The following is an 8884-nucleotide window of genomic DNA, read 5'->3' as shown; positions in this document are numbered from 1 at the left end:
CTTCTTCAGCAATTGTGTCAATTACATACTTTGTGCCAGTATCAAACTTCTTTGCAAGTTCATACAGCTCGTGTTTTAAGAGATCGTCGCTGGGCCGTACTCCCTTCTTTATAAGCCAGTCCCTTATATCCGATTTTCTCCAGGACGAGGTTGGTTTTTTTTCAAGTTGGACTGAATGATAGGAAGCGTTATCCATAACAATTACAGAGTTTGGTGAAATGTTTGGTATTAGTTGATTCCTGAACCAGTCTTCAAAAAGTGTTGAATTCATCTGATTATGGTAGTCCCCATCGTTTTTTGCTTGAAATATCAACTCAGCATTGTTAACAAAGCCATTTCTCGTTCCAGCATGCACAATAATTAAACGACGTCCTTTTCCAGTCGGTGCTGTATTCCAGTGGCTTGTGGGGATGCAGTGTCAGTCCAGCATTACACTAACCAATGTATCACCGACCACCCTCCCCCATCCCTCCTTTCTCATGAACTCTTTCCTTCATCTTCCATCCTCTTATTCTGTTTTATCCCCAAGAAGGGTTCTGTGTAGCCTTAAACGTTAAAGAAAATAAAGAATTCTAGCTCCAACCTGTGTCTCCCTCCCACCCAACCTCTCCATTTCTTATATCAGTGCCACCACGTGGAGGCCTCCCTCTCCACCACCAATCACAATACTAGAGTAGTTAAACGGGCGCTGCACCTCCACACCACCTTTTACACATCAGCCATGATTTTTATCCCTCTCAGCTTACCTTTCTCCTCCGGCCATATTTCTCTGCCTTAGGGGCACACCGAAGGGAAAGTTTGAGGGGAAGGTCTGAGAGCAAGGTTTGAGGGGGGGGGTTTAAGGGGAAGGTTTGAGGGGGAGGTTTGAGGGGAAGGTTTGAGTGGCTGTATATCACAAACGCACACGATTACCACCACAAATGTTGAGAAGAAGTGGGGACACTGAGAGAAGTCGTGGTTTTGATTTTGAAGTGACCCCCCCACTCTCTCTCTCTCCCTCCCTCCCTCTCTTCTCTTTCATCTCTCCACCTTCCTTCCATCTTCTCTTCACCTCTAACCATCCCTCCTCCTCTTCCTTCCTCATTCCTACCTCCCTCCTTCACCTCTCCAATTTTCCTCCATCTCTCCTCAGCCAACCACACCAACTACTATTCCCTCCCTCTCCGTTCCTCCCCTCCCTTTCGTCTCTCCATCTTTCCACAATTTTTCTTCCTCTTCTTCCCTTACCGCCAACTTGCCTCCTTCCTTCCTCCTCCTTCATCCCTCAGGGGGTTTTATAATTCACTTCTTTCATCATTGTGTACCTTTTTACTATGAATTTTGAAACAGACGAAGATATCCCCCTCCTCTCTCCCCTACCACTACCCCCCACCTCCCCCTCCTCTCCCCCCACCACAGCTCCCACGTCCCCCTCCTCCTCCCTCTTCTTCTACAGGCTGCGTGAACAAGAGCTGTTGCTTAGTGTAATTAAGTACTGTGCTGTAGTAACGCTTAACAAATTTATCGTGTTATAGTTACTTATAACTAAAAATTATACATAACTCAGCTGTGAAAAGTGGCTCGTAGATTGTAACTAGTCGTGCTATAAATCGGATCGGTAGCAACTTCAAGTGAGGTGGTGCGTCTTGCATGTGTGGAGCACAGATGCACTCAGAGATGGCGAGGTGATATTATTTTATTTTCTAAGACTACTGTAGTTGTCTTGGCATGCGAACCTCTTAGACGCCCGAGATGCTGACTGATTAGCTAGTATCCTGTGTGGTTGTTTGATGCTTATGGATTACGTAGCATGTGGTGTGTGGCAGATGGAGTAAGTGGCTCGTCGACACAGGACGGTTGGCACACCTGCCATGCCCATCACATGCCACCTACCCGGCTCACACACTTGTCCACCGTCTATCTCCCCACGAAGCATCGCAGAAATGTCTTTTTTCTTCTGTGTGTGATTTGCGTCTTTATGGGGTCTTCGAGGACACGAGTGCAGTGGATGCTGATGGCCTCACACTGGCATGGATCTCAAGGTGTGGAAAGATGGGGCCATGTGGAGGTCCAACAAGAAGCTAGGTGGACTGCGCTGCCACCCCGACGCCACCGGCAAGGTCAGCCATTTTAATCTTCATCCTCCAGTTTGAGCACCGGTTCTTTGATAATTCCCTCTTACTGTAACTTACTTATCGGTTTAAACCCATTGCTTTAGCAATGTGGTACTTATCTGGATGTTATTTGGAGTAGGGAAGGTGTTATTTTCTTTGTATAGTTGATTAAAGCTTCATTGAGGATAGCTAACGCATACCTACCTTCCGGCTTGTGTCGTACATGTCATTTTCTACACATGATGACTTCATGTAGGGATAATTAGCTGGATGTATGTCATGTGGTCAGTGTGTGGTTAGGTTGGTGGTGATGTGGTGCCAGGCGAGGGACGCGGCTCACACATCTCATTAGGCCACGTGTACGCATATCAATATCAATAATATAGTTCTCGTATATTAAGGGTCAAAGCATTTTTCGTTGGTATTTAACAGCTCTGACACACTATGGGTTAGTGTAAGATATGTTTATTAAGATATAAAGGAACGAGTACTGATTGACGGATAGACATGCTGGGCAGTTTATGATTACAAGCAGTTAACCTTCCTCTTTATTCCTTGGTTATTCCTCTTGTCCTTCCTCTTCATCATCATCTCCTCCTCTTCCACATCCTCTTCTTTTCTCTTTCTTCCTCTTCCTTCTCCACCCGCTCCTCTTCCTTTCAGTTTCCTCCCTCTTATCCTCCTCCTCCTCCCTCGTCTTCTCCCCCTTTCCCTCCACCACTTCCTCCTTCCCTCATCCTTCTCCTCTCCTTTTCCTCCTCTTCCTCTTCTTTTTTTCGTTTTCTCCTCTTCTTCCTTCTCTTCCTTTTACCTTTCTTCCTCTTCTTCTTCTTTTTCTTTCTCCTTCCTTATATTCTTCCTCATCACCTTCATCTTGCTCTTCCTCTACTATTTCTTCCTCTCCCTCCTCTTCCTTTTCTTCCCCTTCCTCTTCTCCCTCTTCCTTTTCCTCTTCCTCTTTTCTTCATCCTCTTCCTCTTCCTTTTCTTTTCCTCTTTCTCTTCCTTTCCCTCCTCCTTTTCTTTTCCTCTTTCTCTTCCTTTTCCTCTTCCCCCTTCATCATCATTTTTCTCTTCCTTCCTCTTCCTCTTCTTTGTTCCTCTTATTCCTATTCATCTTTCTCTTCCTCATCTTCTTTTTCCTCTTCACCTTCCTCTTCTTCCTCTTCCTGGTCATGTTCTTCTTCCATTTCCTCTTCCTTTTTCCTCTTCTTCCTCTCTCTTTTCCTCTTCCTTTTCCTCTTCCCCTTCCTATTCTTCTTCTTCTTTTCCATTTTTTCCTCTTCTTCCTCTCCCTTTTCGTTCTCTTTCTCTTCCTCTTCTTCCTTTTCCTGTTCTTCCTCTTCTTTCTTTTCCTGTTCCTCTTTCCTTTCCTCTTCCTCTTCTTTCTTTTCCTGTTCCTCTTTCCTTTCCTCTTCCTCTTCTTTCTTTTCCTGTTCCTCTTTCCTTTCCTCTTCCTCTTCTTTCTTTTCCTGTTCCTCTTTCCTTTCCTCTTCCTCATCCTCTTCTTTCCCTTCCTCTTCCTCTTCTTCTTTTCTTCCTTATCCCCTTTCTTCCTCTTCCTCCTCCTCTTTCTGTATCTCCCTTTCCTCTTCGCTCTTTCTTCATCTTGTTCTTTCTCTTCCTCTTGTCTTTTCTCTTCCTCTTCTTGTTCCTCTTCCCCCTCCTCCTCTTCTTCCTCTTCCTTCTCATCTTCTTCTTCCTCTTCCTCTTCCTCCCTTTTCTGTTCATCCTTTTCCTTTTCCTCTTTTCCTCCCCCTCTTCCTCATCTCTTGTTCTTCCTCTTCCTTCTTTTCCTCTTTTCCCTCTTCTTCCACTTTCTCTTCTTCCTCTTCCTTCTTCTTCCTCTTCCCCTTCTTTCTCTTCCTCTTCCTCTACTTCCTCTTCCTCTTCTTCCTCTTCCCCTTCTTCCTCTTCCTCTTCCCTTTCTTCCTCTTCCCCTTCTTTCTCTTCCCCTTCTTCCTCTTCTTCGTCTGCCCTTTCTTCCTCTTTCCGTCCTTCGTCTTCCTCTTCCCCTTCTTCCTATTCCTCTTCCTCTTCTTCCGCCCCATTCCTCCTCTTCTTCCTCCTCTTGTTCTAATTCCTCCTCCTCGTCCTCCTCCACCTGCCTCCATCTTCCTCCTCCTCCTCCTCTTTCTCCTCTTCCTCTTCTTTCTTTCTTTCTTTATTCTATTTTCGTCTTTCTCCTTTCTTCTATTTTCTCCTTCATTTCTCCTTTCTTCTTTCTTTCTTTCTTTCTCCTTTCCACTTTCTTTCTCTTTCTTATACTTTCTTTCTCCTCTCTTCTATCTTTCTTTCTCTTTTTTTTTCTTCCATTTCTTTCTCGTTTCTTCTTTCTTTCTCATTGTTCCTTTCTCCTTTCCTCTTTCTTTCTCCTTTCTTCTTTCTTTGTTTTTTCTTTCCCCTTTCTTCATTCTCTCCCTTTTCTTCTTTCTTTCTCCCTTCTTTTCTTCCATTTCTTTTTCGTTTCCTCATTCTTATTTCTTTCTTTATTTTCTTCTTTTTCTGCGTCTTTCACTCTTCTTTTTTTCTTTCTTTTTTCTTTCTTCTTTCTTTTTTTCTTTCTTCTTTCTTTTTCCTTTCTTCTTTTTTCTCTTTTCATCTTTCTCTTTCTTCCATCCCTCCATCTCACACCCCCTCTCTCATATACCTCTCCACTCCATCCTTCCGTCTCATCCTCGGCCTTCTCCTCCCCCTCTCTCTAACAAAGCCCCAACTACTACTTCTGTCCTTGTTATTTGATAGTTTACTCCTTCAGTTCGATGACGTATCTTTTACCCTCGCTACCAACTGACGATTTTAAGTTTAGGTGATTTTTAGGTGATTTTCAGGTGGTTTTGGTGATTTCGAAGTTGATTTTTAGATGATTATTAGGTGATTTTTGAGGTGTTCTTAGGTGATTTTTAGATGAATTTAGGTGATTTGAGGGGGTTCATGTGATTTTTAGGTGATTTTTAGTGATTTATTAGCTGATTCTTGAACTTTAGGCGATTTTTTTTTTTGCAACTGGATGTGTCAGAACCAGCCTCACTAACCCCTTCACTACAAAACGTCTTCCTTGATCTGAATATAATCGTGTGGAGGCAGCCGTAATGAAACCAAACGAGACGGTATCCTAGTATGGGAGTTGGTTTTCTTCATTCTCTGTACTACCTCACTCTGTTTATAGTTCCTTTATTCTCTCCTTAGGCATTATTTCACTCTACCATCAACACTCTTAGGCTGCTAGGACTCACTCTTAACTGAATTAAATCGTGTAAGGTTAGCCAGAGTTAAATACCATAACTACACCGACCTTGAGATGGCTTACAGGTAGTAGTAGTAATAGTAGCAGCAGCAGCAGCAGCAGTGGCAATAGTAGTAGAAGCAGCAGTAGCAGTAGCAAGTTTAGTAAAATCGCATGAATGAAGGTGCATACCCATTTTATGAATGATGTTGCCAAAGGTATAAATGAAGTACAAACTTTAGTATGAATGAATTTAAAGGTCTGCAACGTAAACAATACCATAACGGACAAATTTAAAAGCAAAACTATGAATGAACTTAACGTAAACAGAGGGTGAGAAAATATTGAATGAGCGACAACAATCTCTATTTCATAGCCTAAATCACTTCAAACTCACATCTAACTCATCTCAGAAGCATTTATATATGTCCTACCACATTATTACACACTGTTAGAAGCACTGATTTACAGTAATCAAGAGGAAATATGTTAAAATAATGAACTTTAAGAACGTATGTTTTGAATGGAGCGCCCTCCAACTCGAATTGCCATATTGTCATATTGCTTTGCATGCATTTTGATTCACGAAAAGCTAGTATATTTGAACTTTTAGAAAAAAAAAAAAAGCATACTAGCGTGGTTGACCATTATGTTATAGAAAAACTATTATGAACTCCTCTCTCGACAGTACACTTGAATAGCACCGAAATCATTCCAAAATAATAATAGTACTAGAAATGTCTGGTAACTTCTCGGGCTCGATAACATCGTTAGTTTAAGACGAGTTGATTTTTTAAGACATAATGGTTTGATATTGCACAGAGTCCTTGACCCATTGCGGACACTAGTTGTTGGCTATATTTTATATGCCATAAGAGATACAAAACTGCCTTTCTCGTTTAAGAAATAATAGTACAGATTTATTTGCTTGTCGAACTCTTGCATGTTACTGGCGCAGCGTGCGACAAAATGTCTTTAGCCTAATTTATCTTTAAAGTATTTTTTACCTATATACATGATTGATAATGCATAAAATCTTAGTACTGAGAGGACGGTGACTGGTTGTAGAATAAATTTTTGGAAGGAGGTTTGTGTATTTGCTGTGTTAATATATAAATAATTGGCCAAATTTCTTCACGTTGCAGTATTTAGCATGTTTTATGTTGATGGTTCTCGCATGAACCTCAGAGTTCAGACATTCAGTCGCCTCCCCTCCATAACTGCAGAGGGGTGGTAATGCACCGATGTGGGAGGTAAATTAGTTGAGCAAGGGAATGCAACTAATAGCCTTGTACTAAGTAGTAGAGGCTTTGCAACACCTCATCCATAACGATTTAGTCTCTACATTAATTCTGAATAGCATCTTGTGTACTGATACAAAATAGAAGCTATAGGCCTAAACATTTGCATTTTGTAGGGTATGGGTCTGTTTACTGCTGCCCTCCCGCGGCGATGACATTCAAGCAATGTGACGGAGGTGTCCATGGAGTGCTGCTGTGCCCTCGAGTGGTGATGACGATTGGTGTCGACGACGAGTCGGGGAATATTAAAAAGGGAAAGGGATTTGGGAAAGGAGCACACACACACACACACACACACACACACACACACACACACACACACACACTAGTTTGTCGGCACTTTTTTTTTTTTTTTTTAACGAAACAGAGGGAGGAAAACAAATGACTAAAAAATCAATAATAATCCATACACCAGATAACTGGCTTCCTCTATTCAGAGAAAATCTGTGACAGTTGGACTTCAACAGCCGTAGATGGAAGTTTGGGGCAACTCAACTCTGGGAAAGCGAGTTCCAAAGAGACGCAGTTCGGGGAATAAAAGAATTCTGATAGCTGAATTTCTGCAATATAGCAGTGTGACAGTTCAGTCATGAGCGCTGCCAGATGCCCGTGTAGAGTGGGGGAAGGCATGGACAGGTGGAACAATGGATACAACTTCGAGCATTTGCCGTGCCAGTTTCTGTAAAATAATGCAAGGGAGGCAACATTCGTTCTTACCTGAAGGGGAGGTAGTTCATTTGTAATAGTAGGGTTATTAATAATTCTAACAGCTTTGTTCTGAATATTGTCCAGCCGCTTTAGTGCAATCTCTCTACATCCATTGCACAAGAGTGAGCAATATTCCAGCTGAAAGCGCACATGACATGTAAATTATAGCTATCTGCTCGTCAGTGAAGAAGTTACGTCTGTACAATTCTCCGTTGCGATATTTTGTGTTTATTGCTCCTAAATATTGTGTTGTCCGCAATTGTATTATTGTGATGTCAATACAGGCTGCGTGAATAACATACCAGATTTCATTAAAAGCAGATATTGAAATAAATTGGTAAGTTACAGGTATTAGGGAGCTAGCTTATATGGTAAGCACTAAGCAGAATAATGACTGAGGGGAGGATTGACAAAATGAGACAGACAGACAGACAGACAGACAGACAGACAGAAATGGATAGGCACCGACTGTACTGAGAACGTGCATAGTTGAGGCTCCTGGATTCAGTGCGGTTCGTCTAAGTTAACTCGGTTTCCACTGAAAAAAAGCTTTTGTGGCTGACTTTTGTGGAGAATGATTAGATGGAGATTATATGTAGGGATGGAGAGCAGAGGTAGATGGGAGAGGGAAATGTGCGCTGAGGAGAGGGCAGTGAAATGGCGGGGGACAGGGTGACATAGAGGCGATTTGTTTGTGGCCACCCCTTACGGGATTGAGGCTCTAGATAGCTAGATAGATTAGGGTAGATGATGTGATTACTGTAAGGAGAGGGATTGGTATTGGCTGTTTGATGTGTCTGCTTGATCAGCTCACAGTATAAGGTGTGTGTGTATGGAGAAGGGGTGTGTGTAGTGAGTGATGCAGTGGGAGTAAAAAATGCTGTAATGGTTATGTTTAGGTGTGTGTGTATGGAGGAGGGGCGTGTGTAGTGAGAGTGGTGCATGTGAAAGTAAAAATGCTCTCATGGTATGTATAGGTGTGTGTATGGAGAAGGGGTGTGTGTAGTGAGAGTGATGCATGTGAGTGTAGACATTTGTAATGGTCATGTGTAGGTGTGTGTGTATGTCATCGGTATCAACACCAAGGGGCAAATATAGGAAAGAATATACCATCAGAATTCGCTTAAAATGTCCGTCACGACTTGCGTTTTGAACAAAGTCTCGAGAAGAAATTGCACTGTAAGACCAAAAAGTTACCGTAATATATATATATATATATATATATATATATATATATATATATATATATATATATATATATATATATATATATATATATATATATATTCTCAGTTAAATCAAATGGTCAGACATTAGCAGGAGTAATATAGTGAACTCCAACGCGGTAGTGAAGGGGCTAGGAGTGTGGGGCTAGTGTGAGGATTGAAGTGTTTGTCAGTCAGCTTGCGTTGGTTAGTAGTTCAGATGACGCGTGGTTAATGAGATACAACTTCACATCGAGAGTTGTGGCTTTGTAGGAGTGTCGCTTTAGTTTTTATTTATTTATTTGTTTGTTTGTTTTTATGTGTCTGAGTCTGGGCAAAGGCTTCAGGGCCT

Source organism: Coenobita brevimanus, chromosome 112 (genome assembly GCF_032717465.1).
Source record: "Coenobita brevimanus isolate Jiangsu-jjx chromosome 112, ASM3271746v2, whole genome shotgun sequence".
In the NCBI taxonomy this organism is placed as follows: Eukaryota; Metazoa; Arthropoda; class Malacostraca; order Decapoda; family Coenobitidae; genus Coenobita; species Coenobita brevimanus.
Note: the sequence above shows the minus strand (reverse complement) of the source record.